Source organism: Hyaena hyaena, unplaced genomic scaffold, assembly GCF_003009895.1.
Source record: "Hyaena hyaena isolate Hyena2069 unplaced genomic scaffold, ASM300989v1 scaffold_25, whole genome shotgun sequence".
Taxonomy (NCBI): domain Eukaryota; kingdom Metazoa; phylum Chordata; class Mammalia; order Carnivora; family Hyaenidae; genus Hyaena; species Hyaena hyaena.
Genome location: NW_024080657.1, coordinates 4280377 through 4293960, shown reverse-complemented (window position 1 = coordinate 4293960; position 13584 = coordinate 4280377). Strand labels below are relative to the sequence as shown.

The 13584-nt window shown below is 50.5% G+C and overlaps 1 long non-coding RNA gene across 1 annotated transcript; it reads right to left on the bottom strand.

The window, feature by feature from the left end:
* Positions 1-11751: 11751 nt before the first annotated feature.
* Positions 11752-13212, bottom strand: LOC120228635. The gene is made up of 2 exons (XR_005527537.1): positions 13063-13212; positions 11752-12333 (listed from the first exon to the last, which is right to left on the bottom strand). It is a non-coding gene; the product is annotated as an uncharacterized LOC120228635 (long non-coding RNA).
* Between the last annotated feature and the right edge of the window lie 372 nt (positions 13213-13584).

Sequence of the window (13584 nt, the reverse complement as noted above, 5' to 3'; positions counted from 1 at the left end):
GCATCAGACACTGTGCTGGGAGCTTTTCTTACACTGAAACTTTGTAACAACACCGCAAGTTAAGTGCCATCTTCTCCATTTCCAGGAATTAGCAGTTCAGGGGAGCAAACTCATTTGCCCGGGGTCACTTTAACCCAAGGCAGTGGTGGGGTTAGAAGACAAAGCAGGTCTTCCCAGCTCCAGAGCCTGTGTAGTCTTTTTGTTCCATCAGGCTGCAGGCAGTACAGGAATGGCCATGATAGGGCCAGGGTAGGTTTTGGGCTATCACCCCCCTGTCCTAAACAGGTTTGAATGGTGTTTATGCTCCTCTCTGTCGCTAGAGGGAAAAGCACCAGCTAAGCAAGAGCTAAGAGGCAAATAGTAAGCATATGCATCCTCATTCTGCAGAATCTTCTGCAATAACGTCAGCATTCTATGCCATCCTGCTCGTACACACGCAGGTGCCTTCTTCCACAAGCACAGACGTGCGCACACATGCGGTCGGGCACGGAACACATCCTGCAGGGAATGTACTACATGCCAGGCACTCGATGCATGCGTTTCACGCCCAATGTACAGGGAGGTGGTTTATTGAACAAGACGTTAAATGGATAAGCTCGGAAGGTGCAGGACTTGGATGGTGAGTGCAGCTTCCCAGCTGTGTAAACTTAGTCCAAGTCGGTTAAGTCGACATTTTTTCTTCTCCTGCCGTTCTTGTTCTTCTCGGGCATTTATGCACACATCGCTCTGGGTGGGGAGCTGGAAGAGGAGCTGGAGGCAGCTTGCAAGCCAGTGTCCTCAGAGCCTCTCCCCGAAGCCCGCCGAGGCTCTGGTGACGGCAGCTGTGTCTGTCCTGACCCCTTTCATGCTGAGGTGTCAGCTTCCACGGGGATCAGGTATCAAGCCAGGGCTGGTCAAGGCCAGCCAAAGGTGACCTGGAGGCCAGCGTGTCCGAGCAGGCATGTAGCACTGTGTGGGCATAAGCTTGACTCTTCCTGATGCCTTGCGCGGTGGGGGCAGGTGTGGGCCTCCTTCCTCCCTCCTGGGCTTCGCCTGGCCGCTCGGAGTGCCTGGGCATTGTCTGTACCCTCTCAGATGGACAGACAGATGGACGTCCCCAGGGAGGTGGCCCAGTACAGTGGCGAAGAGCATGGGCTCTGGCCTTGGGCCCATCTGACCCCTCTGGGTCCTCCCAGCCTCCTCCGTGCTCAGCTCACAGCCTGACGCACAATTCTAGATCTCTCATCTTGAGCCACAGGCACGAGTCTACTGCCCTTATTTTAACACCCAGGCTTGTTCAGGTTTCCTGGCTTTAGCCCTTAAAGAACAGACAAACAAACAACAACAAAACCCCACAAAAGGGACTTAAGAGAATTTGGGGTCTATCAGAGTCCTTTCCTCCTTGCTGTCACTTATCTGGGCTCTGCGGGGTCACAGTGGAAACAAAATGCACCATGTTGGACAGCTGAACACAGACCCTTGGCCCAGAATCCCAGAGACCCTCAGGAAGCCACTGTGGCTGAACAGCTACACCAACGTGGGCTGGGGTGACAGGAGGCCCAAATTCTGGGTTCCGTTCCTGTGCAACCCTGGGGAAATTACTTAATGAATCTGAGTCTCAGCTTTTTGCTACCCCCAAAACAAGGCCAGATTCCCCTATTGGAGACGTTCACTCCCTCTACAGGCCTCATCCCTTCCACCATTGGACTTTTATTTGGGGGGTAATTCGATTGCTCTATTCCACTCAAATCTGAGCTCCATGCAATAGGAACCTCATCTAACTTGCCCACCGCTGTAACTCCAGGATAACCCAGAGCCTGGCACTTGGCAGGTGCTCACAAATATTTGTTGGATGATGAACGCAGGAGTGCCCAAGCTCAGGCAGCCAGACTCACTGATTTAAAAGGTGTCTTGTGCCAGGAGGTCCTGGGAGCGTCATGTCAATGACATCCTGATAAGCTGATCAATTTTACAGATTAGACAACAGGCCTCTTTGCCTCCAGACTGAGCTGCGTCAGACAGAGAAAAAGAGCACTTCCCTCCACCCTGTAGGCACATTCACATGGGATTTAGAAGGGACTTCAGAACGTAAGAGATGGGTGAAGCAGCGTGTGGACTCCTGTCTCCTCAGCAAGGACACCTAGCGACAGGGTGCTCCAAGGACAGAGCCTGGAGCTGGGGGTCAGGAAGCAGCATCCTCCAGATGTAGCTGAAGACCTAAGGGGAGAGTCTGGAGGTCTCTGCTAATATCACGCAGTTGTCATAGGATTAAATGAGGGCATGCGATTCAAGCATCAACTAATGATAGCAGTGGATTAGGATGCACTGAATAAAAGGGGAATATCTGAGTCCATGGAGTTAGAAAGAAATATATTCATGTGTTATATATTCACATAGATAGATGGGGAGAAGGGAAAGTTCTTACGGTATTCTTACAGTAGAATGTCTCTGGGAAATGTAGAATACATGACGAATTTAGAAAAATCACCATTTTGCCACCATTACAGTAATTATTGATTCAGGCAAGAGTCACCAACAGAGAGTAAATGAGTGCATGCAAGGATATTTACATACCTCTCCAAAAATCACTTACAGATACTGAAGGGAAAATAATACCTTTTACAGTGCAGAAACCTGGGGTCCTCACATTAACCAAGTGACTGAAGTCTGTGTCACCAATAATGGTGCAGATACGACACGCTGAGAAAGACACATCGCTTCTGTTATTTCAGCCCAGAATTCACCATGCAAAATCTAATCAAGCCAACAAAACTGATGGACCTTCTACAAAAATAACAGGTCTGAACTCCTCCAAAAATTTCAAGGTCATGAAAGACAGTGAGAGGTGAACTGTCCTAAATGGAAGGAGTCTGGAGAGATGTGAGCAGTAAAGGCAATAAGTGACCCTGGACCAGACCCCCAACTAGGAAAACCAGTAACTACAAAGAGCATGAATGGGAGAACTGGCAAAATTTGAATATGGACCACGAACTACCTAAGAGTATTGCATCTGTGTTGATTTCCTGATCTTGGCCACTGTACTCTGATTATGTAAGAGGATGTCCTTGTTCTTCCGGAAACACACCCTGAAGTCTTTAGGGGTTAAGAGGGAAGTGAGATAATGCACGGGAGGCCTTGGCTCCAGGCACAACTGGATATGAGGCTACTTTCTTGGGTGTTTCCCAGAAATATGCCCCTGGCTAGAAAAACTCAGCCTTTCGCCTGGTGCCGCTGTGCCCTGCTAACAAATGGAAGCAGCCTCGAACAAATCCTCATAGCTGTCACCGATTCGGGGAGACTAGGGAACGTGGGCTCTGGTCCGTCACAGTCTCTGGGCCTTCCCCCCCACCGCCATGCCATACTCCCCATCACTCAGGGAACGGGCCAAAGACGCAATGTTCTTCTGTTTAGGTACTATCTATGCTCCCAGTCAGAACCCACTAGAAAATACATTGAAACAAAATTACCTTGACAGGGAAATGGATATTTGAATGAAGCTTCTGCTTAAAACAATAATTTATCATGTTCCAACGTACGTCTTCACAAAACCAGGATCACGGGTGGTTTAGCTGAAATGAGGGAATTCATTACTCCCCCAAACATCTCGGGGACTCATTTCACAGGGGTTGGGGACTGTGGCGACTGAGCGAGGGAGCAGACATGCGCCAGGCTCTCTGAGCCTGTCGGACGCTGCTGGGACCTTTGTAGGCACTGCTCCAGAGAACCCTCACGGTTACCCTGGTGATAAGGATCAATGAGGGACTTCACGGAGGAGGGCGTCCGTCCAGGAAGTGACTGGCCACTTTTCAAGGTGGTAAGACTCACCATCACTCTCATCAAGTCTGGAATGGGCTGCCTCTCTCCCTCCATAGCTTGCCAACCTCCCAGGTGAGTGTGAGCAGCCACAAATTTCATCTTGCAGCTGGGGAGCCCTCAGCCTGGGTCCGGGACACGTTTTCCTCCTGGGCGCCCTTATAGATGTCTCACAGATGTTGTGGAATGAGGGGCCTCAGTTAGAAGGCCCAGGAAGGCAGCTCATAGAATTCAGTCATTTACTCATTCATTCTTCAAACAGAAACTGCACACCTACTATGTGGACTCTGGGGAGGTACACGGAGCTTGGAGTCTAGTCTCAGATTCTGCTCCTTGGATCAGCAATATCACTTGAGAACTTGATAGAAATGCAAATTCTCAGGCCCCACCCCAGACCTACTGAGTCAGAAGGCCTTGCAGGCTTGTCTGAGCAAGCCCTTAGTGTGATTCAGATGCATGCTAAGTTTCAAGAGCTGTGCTGGAGGGCACGTAAAACAATGACAGACCGTGATAGCAGCAGCCAGGGACCGAGGTCTCTGATAACTTGAGGGTTCTGGCCATTGTAAACAGAGCCCTAGATCTCACAGAGATGCCCATCTCACTTCCATCCTATGTGGAAGTCTGCTCTCTCCTTGCCCCTAGATTGAGCAGTTTTATGGAATACCCAGCAAGGGACTCATCACCTAGCTCAGCCTGGGCACTCTGGTCCCACTGAGTACCCAGGGATGCCTTGAGAGATCTAGGATGAGAGCAGTTGAAAAGAAGGGAGCTACCTGAGCCTAGAGATAGCAAACACTTTAGACTGCACCTCTCCCCTTTACAAAGTGAGGGATGTCGGTGAGGCAATGAGAATTGATGGTAATCAATGATTCAATCTGATAGCATCAAAAGTTGGGCAGGGAGTTCGGGAAGTATATGGGAGAAGAGGTCAAGAATTTTGGTGCACACCCCCCAAATTATCCAAGGATCTTATTGAAAATTCAGGCTGTCAGGCTGTTAGTCCATACCCCCGCGGATTCTGCGGCAGGTCTGGGGGAGCCCCAGAATTTGCACGTTTTACAAGCCCCAGAGTTGTGGGCTAAGGGCACCCTTTGAGAAATACTGTCTTGTGAGACGGGCTCACAGCTCACAGGGTCACAGCCCTGACCGTGCCTGGCTTCTGGAGACCTGGAGACAGGTCTGTGGTTCGATACAGTTTTCTTGGGACAGGATGGGTAACTACTCTCATCTGATGGGCCACAGCAGGGATGCGAAGGGCCAGCAGTGGTTAAGGGCACCATACGCAGCAGAGAAATAAAGAAGGTGTTCTCATATCATAAAAGTTGCTTTGAAATCTAATTAGAATATGAAAGTTGAGACCTTGGTCTATTTTTACACAAAGCATGGGTTCAGCAGAAATAATCAATAGTGGAGTTGCGAGCTGCCTGTCGGCCTTCACCGGGGGACAAGCCACGAGCCCTGATGAGGGAAAAGTGGGAGGAGAAGGAGGGGAGATCTGTTAGGGGCAGACGGGGGTCTACTGGCGTCCACGTCCCATCTGACTCCTGAAGGTGAAGAGGGGGTGGCTGCTTCCTGGCTGGTGTGTGGCCTCCTCTGCTTGAGCAGAGGAAGCAAACGCGCCCTGTTCTGAGCATGGAGGGACGCTGTGGGGGCAGGTTAGTGCAAAAAAGCGTGACTTTTTGGAGCCAGACCCTCAATCGAAGCTCGGCCTTGCACACTTACTCATGGTGACGTTTGAGCAGCCTGGCAACCATTCTAAGCCTTCGTTTTCCCATCTGAAAATGGTGATAATAAAACCTGGAACACAATTGAAGGTAATTCGGACAGCAACGACAGCTAACGTGTGTTGAGTGTGGACTCTGTGCCTGTGTGATTTCAGTTGGTCTTTGCAACACCCCCCTTCCCCTACGAAATTCAGAAAAGTAGCAGAGCTTGCCTGATTCAAGGCAAATAAAGCATTCAGCCTGGTGTCTGGTACGGAGTCGGTGCCAAATGAATATTTGTATCTTTCCCCATCCCAGAAGGGGGAGGGGAGCTAAGGAGGCTCCTTTTCAGAGAACTGACTCCTATCTGCTGGTCCGTGCCCAGCAGGCGGTGACAGCCCATCGCTGAGGTCTCCGGAGCCAGAGCAAGGCTTCCAGAACCACTGGAGGGGTGTTTCTGACCCTGGGGCTGTCGATGGCAGGGCTGGCTGCTTTGACAGTGCCTGCATGAGCCAGCGTGCACAGAACCCAAAGATGCTCACGTGACCGCTATGGTGTCACTTCCCAGGAACATCCCACGCAGATTTGCCTTCTTTGAAGAAAAGTAACGGCAAAAGGCCATTTTTCACTTTTAAATAGCCTTCATTCTATGTCTTAATAAATGCACGTTTGTTGATTTGTGTAAGCATGATGTGGGAAGTCTGCAAATGGATGTAATCTGCACCGAGGGCACATGTAAGCACCAGTGAGCATTTTTGAATAATGAATCCCTCCCGTAAAAGACGGACGCTATTCATAATAATTCCTTGCTTTTCTCATTTTGCCGTGTACAGTAGCGATTAATCAATTTGCAATGTTATGTCACCCGCAACAAATTGCTAGCACCAAGACAAATTTATTGCTTTATGATAAAAGAACTTGTTTAGGTAGAAATAAATTAAATTTGGGGGGCTGTGGTTTGGGCTCGATGGTCACCTAGGTGACCCAGAGAGAGTGGGCTGGGAAGGTGAGGGTCCAGGTCGTCCCTGCATTGACCTGGAGCCCCGGACAGGCACACAAGGGCTGGTTGCCGACTGTGAGGCAGAGCAGCTCTGGTCAGAGACAGCTTCACCGGGAATTCAAGGTGGTTCTCAGGAACGTCTGCTGGGCTCTCCGCGCGAGCAAGTGTAATTCAGAGTTTTACACAGAGAGAGGTTTGGACAGTCAGCAGGGCTCTGGGGAAACACACCTTCGTCTCCTTCATCCGAATTGCAAGATCCCAATTTGCCTTGAATCACGAGTGAGGGGAGCCTACATTCCAGGAGCTGGAGATGGGGTTCAGAGATCAGAGGGTGACTGCCATTTATCGAGGTGCACTGGAACAGTAAAATACTGGGCGGAAAGGCCACCATAGTGTGACCAAAATTTTGGTGTAGTAAACGTGGCATTCAGCAAATGATGCTTTTAACATGGGAAGAATTTAATTCTGTCTAATGGCTCTATTCACGCAGACAGTGTCCAAAGCTTAATTTAATGCCCTTCATAGAATAAAGGCCAGGCCGAATGGGTTCCCATGACGGCATGGGCAACTTGGGGATATACAACCCCCTTTTCCAGTATCAGGTTCTCAGAAAAGCAGCTGGGGGAAGGGAAGCCTTTTGCCTGAGGACAGCAAGGGGGTGTGGAGAAGCTTCTGGCTCCCAGGATATCACACACGTTTGTCATTAATTTATACTCCATTAATTTGGAATCTGGAGTGGAATCAGGGGCTGATGCGTTAATTCTGCTCTGTCCCATCTCTCTCTCTCTCTCTCTCTCTCTCTCTGTTTCTCTTGGGACAGAGTTTTCTTTTTTTCTGAAGCAGTCTGATAGTCTAATATGATTTGTGAAAAGCAGGTTTCAATTAGGAAGAATGTCAGTCCCCTTGCCCATGTAAGTGGATTTCTCTGCCCCGGCTCATCAAAATCCATTCCTTTCTGCCTTTAATGTAGGCACTGGGAACCACCTTCTGGAATACCTTGATACACACATTCCACCTGTCAGGGAAAACACCCCAGTGACTTTTTTGGGCCATGGTCTCTGTCATCTTGTCTCATTTCAGCCTTGAGGGAGGGGGCACGGAGGCCTCCTGTCTGCAGAGGCTTCGTGGACCTTCTGCAGTATCAGAGCAGCCTCTCGGCCGGCCCCAACCCCAGTGCTGGCATCCAGAGCCCCGTGAACAATGGGGAACAGAGAACTCAGGCCCTCTGCGGGGACCCTTTCCACACCTTGTGGCTGGAGGGGTCCCAGGGGTTACACGGCATCCCCGGGGGTTGCTAGACTCACCGGGAGATGGCTTCTTTGTCTTGCACTGTGGCTGCTTGCCGGGCTCCCACGGCCCAGGTCCTAGCCAGAGCGGGAGTGCCCCTCGTGTGCCCGGCCAGGCCTGCCCGCCTCCAGGCCGCCTCCCCAGCCAGGGGTCCTGCGGGGGCCCCCAGCCCTCTGTGGGGCTCAGTTGCCCCTGCTCACGCTGTCTGCCCGCTGGCTAATTCTGATTATTTCTCTTTCTCCTTGCTCTCTTGGGCGCCTTTCTTCCTGACCGTGCATTTTCTCTGGGCTCAGGATTAAAAAAAAAAAAACCCACACTGCTAATATCCTTGTCAGCCTTTTCCTGAATCATTGCCGTACAGCTCCAGGGAGCCACTGGCCAGTACCTTCTGGCCGGCAGACTCCGTCCCTGGCCTTCCTGTCCTTGGGGGTCCCAGAACCCCTTCTCCGGGTTTCTCACCCCCTGAAGGTAACACCCGGAGGCCCAAATTCTCTGAAAAATGCCCAGCCAGCAGGGCAGACCGGGCCAAGAGCTGAGAATACACCTGAGCTCCTCACAGGTGACTTCTCTCAGATGCTATTTTAAAAAAAAATTGTTTTCAAAGTGCTTTCCTCCACATTATCTCATTTGCCGTTTCACAGATGAGCAACCCAGACCTCAGAGGGCTTAGTGATTTGCTTGAGGTCGTATAGCTGCTAAGGGTCAGGGCCCCAGCCTCCACGTGCATAACTCAGGTATGAGAAGAATAGTCATCCCCATTGGGCAGCTGAAGAAACTGAGGCTCGCATCGCCAAAAGGGCACGTAACCATGAGAGGTGGTGTTAGCAGTGGGATTCAGGCACCACAGCATCCAGGCCAGCGTCCAGCCCTGGGTTGGGGTCTGTCTTTCTGTGTTGTATGTGAAAAGCCAGATCAGCCCAGACTTCGGAACACCCACCCACGAGGAAGTACTTAGAAGCCCCAAGTCCAGGATTCCGGGTGGCCAGGGGGCTGTCCTGGCTTCTCTGGTCTCTTTACTTGTGCATAGTGCCTGGAGGGAAGCACATGTTACATTTCCGGGAAGAAGGCTGGTAAAATGCCTTAGCTCATCATGCTGTGTGGACTGGGCGGGGTGTCCGCATTTCAGTCTGCTCTGGGAACAATAGGCCAAATACGATGCTGGTGAGTACTAGAAATTTCCGCAAATTTTGGCTCAAGCTTGTCCCATCAGAGACTCAGGAAGATGGTTGCAATCAACAAACAGCCCCTCCCCCAGACAGCCCTCCCTGAGTTTTCCAGACAGAGCAGACACTCCGTCCTTGACCCTGCAGCACAGGGTTCTCTGAGTGGTCACATTCCTGGTAGGTATTGGTTTGGCCAAGTTCCCCCACCATCCTTCACCTCGGCTGGGCTGTGGCCACTGAACCTCTCACGGAGACATAATGCCTTCCTGTGTCCACAGATATGCAAACAGGCGTAAGAGTAGCCATGGTCACTAAGCCACATGCCCCCCACCCTCCGCCTCCCCCGGAGCACAGCTACATGCAGAGACACTGTCCCCACATATCACAATCAGCGTCATGTGCTGCATGTGCACACACACATGCACACGCACGCACACCTGGAGACAAAACATCTGTCCGTTTCTACACAGGCCACTTTTATCTAGGTCACCCAGCCCCCCCACCCCGGTACTCTGAGTGTCCGCCCTTGGACAGAAGCTGTGACTGGCCTGTGGGAATTGGGAATTTGCTCCGCTCAGGCCGAAGCTTCTTGGGCACCAAGCTCTAACGCCGAGAACTGTTTGGGTAAATCGCCTATTCTAGCTGGGTCTCTCTGTCCTCTTTCCCAGAGGGAGCTGCCTCGACTATCTTCAGATGGCATCTACCCGCATCATGCTCCCCATCAGATAACATGCTTCCCGTGGGCCCCCAGGACCTGTCACCACCTCACCTTGCCACCTCAGCACTTTCTCAATAACTCGTCAAGGCCGACTGTCGCTCACTCAGTGACTTTTCCCTCCCCCTTCCCATCTGAAGCTCTGCTTTCCTTCTGGACAAATGCCTTCCTGTCCCTTGCCTGCCGCCGGGGCTGTTGATTAATGGAAGAGCAGGCAAGAAAGGGAAGGGGAAGCAGCATCTCTGCTGAACCTTGGTTTGTCCCTTGTTGCAAAGTTACCTCCAGTCCTGGGGGCGAGGGGTAGGGGACTGGGGTAGGCACATTGTCAGAACACGGATTCTGGGGGCCGACGTGCTTGGGCCTAAGCCCCAGCCCTCGGCCTTCCCAGGTTTGTCACTTTGGACAGCCACTTGGCCTCCACAAGCCTCAGTTTCTGCTTCTGTAAAGTGGGCATAACTATTGGAACCTTACAGGGCTGTTGGGAGCATTAGACAAGGTTAAAAGCATGTAACAGGCCCTTGATAAATGACAGAGTGATCTAAAAATGTCAGTGAATAAGAGTACTGTTTTAACAACAGCCTTACCCTCTTCCTCATGGCCTCTTAGGCCCTCTGACACTCAGGCCAGGACAGGGCTATGGGCTTCCCTTAAAAAGCAGGAGAGAGCTGGGTAGGTAAGCAGCTCCCTTCTCTAGTATGGGCTGTCCTCAGCTCACTGTCATCCACCAGTTACTGCTGTAAGGACCAGGAGATCACTGTTGTCCTAGAAACCAGGAGGGAGGGAGCCAATGGATAAGAAACCCCACATGGACAAGGGCCACGTCTGAGCCAGTCATTTTTACCCATATAATCCCATTACAGCTCAAAACAATGTGGCACAGGAAGGATTATTACAAATGAGGAGGCTGAGGCTCAGAAAGATGATCTGACCCCAAGTGACTGAGCTGAGCCTTGAACTCTCTATGTCTGATTTCACGGGATGGGCTCCTCCCCAGCCTCCCGGCCCCCTTTGGAAGGGGGAGAGTGGCAAAAGGGAACTGAATTGTACTGATGAAACTGGCTTCCTTGTCCTCGGAGGCCAGACGCTGAACAAATCCATCCTGTAAGCACTACTCACAGCGAATTGCACGCCACAGGACAATTTAGACAAAGACCTAGTTCATGCAGCTTAATATGAAATATGGCTCGCGTCTTAGGACATTTGTATAAAAAGACTATTTCTTTAGTGTCACAGCTTCAAAGCTACCTCTTGTAGGAGTCTTGCTTTCTTACTGGGAGTGGATCTGGAAGGAGGAAGACTGGGGAGTTTTTCCATGAACTCACCGGGGGGCCTCGGGTAAGTTTCATTCTCTCACCAGGCCTCAGTTTCCCCACCTATAAAGGCACATGGTTTTCTGGGGTGATTTCTCTGAGTAACTTCTAGATGCAGAAAACTATATTCTGCACTGTAGAACTCATGTTAGATTAACAAAGTAACGTTTTTCCAACTTAGGAATTTACTTGCTAGAAAATCCTTAACGACGGTGGATGGTTTTAATGGCGTTTGGTTAATGCATTTAGGAAATCCAAGAAAAAGTTCATGTCGGGTATAGAAAGCTGGGTAGAAATGGCTGCCCCAGTCTGACTCTATGATGTTCAGAGAAGAAGAATTTTTGGCTTGTGAAGCTGTGTCCTCATCACTGATTTAAGTCCTGGCGCTCCCTCATTTAGAGAAAGCAGCTACGTTCCTGGTCCAAGGTGAGGGGCCCGCATTTGTCCCTGTCTGAGGTGACAAATGTCTATTTCTAGAAATGCAAGTATCAGAGGGTTAGGACTAACGTTGGCCTCCTGGCTGTCACGAGGGCTTCTGGAAGGAAGACACAGCCCTGGGAGCGTATTCTCCTGGCACTTTCTTTGGGGTGTGTAGTGGGGGGAAGGGCATCAGCATCTCGTTACTCTACCAACAAATCAATATGTTGATAGAGCCGCTCTCCTGTGCGTCCGTTTAAACACCGATCCCCGCGCGGGATTCAGGCTGACCCACTCCGTTTGCCAAATGCAAATGCATTAACCTTACAATTGGGTAATCTAATAAACAGGATCAATGGTCTGATACGGTGCTTATGGAGTCATTTACTGCAAGCGAGAGCAATTTAGCCAGGACCCAGGCGAACGGCTTGGGGGGAAGCCTCGGGAATGGCTCAGACCAGTTCGTTGGAGCCGATGTCCCCAGGCACGGCCTGTTCTGCCCGGAGACGCTGGGCCCAGGGAACGAGGGTCTGAGGAGGGTGTTATTCTTTCATTACTGCCACTTTAATCACTTAGAGGTTCAATTAAGTGTAAATCATTAGTGGTATTTCAAGTTACTTTCTCCAGGCCCACACACAACACACTTGACTGGCAGTGGGGAGCTTGTGTGTCGAGATTTAGCGTACGAGTGAACAAGGCAGTCATATGGGTTTTTCTGCTATGAAATTGATAAATGAAGCGGGCATTCGAGGTACAGCAGTAATTTCTGTGGTGCAGCCAAGTGCTCGCTCCCTTGTCTCCGCCAGCGATGAGGGCATGGGCCCCTTTAATACGGCAGCTTTCCCCTGGGGGCCCGGAGGCCAGGCTGGGCCGGTGGGCAGGCGTCCTGGTTTATTTCCTTGCACAACTTCCCAGAGCACGCCCCGGTTCATTAGCGGAAATATACCTGGGAGGAAAAAAAGGAGGAGAGAGATGGGGGGGGCGGGGCGCAGAAAAAGACTCCTTCCCCCTCATTCTGGCATTCACTCTGTCATCCTTCCTCCCCAGCAGCGAGCGCACAGGAGAAGCACAGATTCGGGGCTGTTTCGGCAGCTGGATCCCCTCTTCCCAAGGATGCGCGTGTCCCCAGTGGCCGGCATCCCTGTCTGGAAAGCATATTTTCTCCTAATCGGTTTTACAGCTCTTTTAAAGTAATATGTCAGATCATTTTCCCCGATATACATAGTTAATGAAAGTAACCCTACAAATTCATTTTAAATAGATGGAAGTTGTTATAACCCTGATCCAGAATTTATTACGTTCATTACAATCTTGCTGAAGTAGGTAATGTAATGGACTATTACTTTTATTATCTTTTTAATCCCTCAAAATTATTAGGATCTGACTAATATTTGGCATCACCCTGTTAATGTTTAAACAGAAATTGATACTTTAATTCGTCTAATAAATGATGGGGGCACTTTGGGTGGAAACAGAAGCCTGATCGAGTTTATCTCGATCAGTCCTAAAGACTTTTAAGTGGGACTCAGGGGTCTGAATGCAATTATTTCCAGGCAGGGTATCTTCAGCAAGTACTCAGGAAAGACAGAAGAGCGGAGATGGAGATAGTGACAGAGAGACCCAGACGGCGACGAAAACGAGGCAGGAAAACGAAAAGGAGGGAGATTTCACTCACACGTCCAAGTGGTAATTCTGATTCTCAAGATGCTCTGCTTGGGGCTGTTACCACACCAGCGGGCTCCATGTCTTTTCCGTGTTGCCTTCGTCCTCCCCTCCTTCCCAGATTAAAAGATTCCCCCCTTCCTCCGACTCCCTACCATTCCTGTGTTAGTAATCAGCTTTATGGCTAAGAATTCTCAAGTGCTCTAGAATCCGTGCGTTGCTGTGACAAATGATTGGGTCACATTCTCCTAGCAAGGAGCAGAGACCCTGCTTGCTCCTCGGAAAATAATGAAGGCTGCTCAATTTGCAAATTACCAAATCTCACCGTGAAATGGGGGTGGGGGGGGTGGGGGGGGAGGGGCATGCAATTGTGTCTCTTCCAGAAGCGCCTGGGCCAGGCGCTGCATTTACCCTCCAGAGGTCCCTGACTGGCTGGCTCCTGCCGGGAAGGTAGCAGGTGGAATTTAAGAGAAATTGAGCTCTTATAGTTTCTAGCTTTTACAAGGCAAAATGCAATGGTAGCTGCTTAAATTTA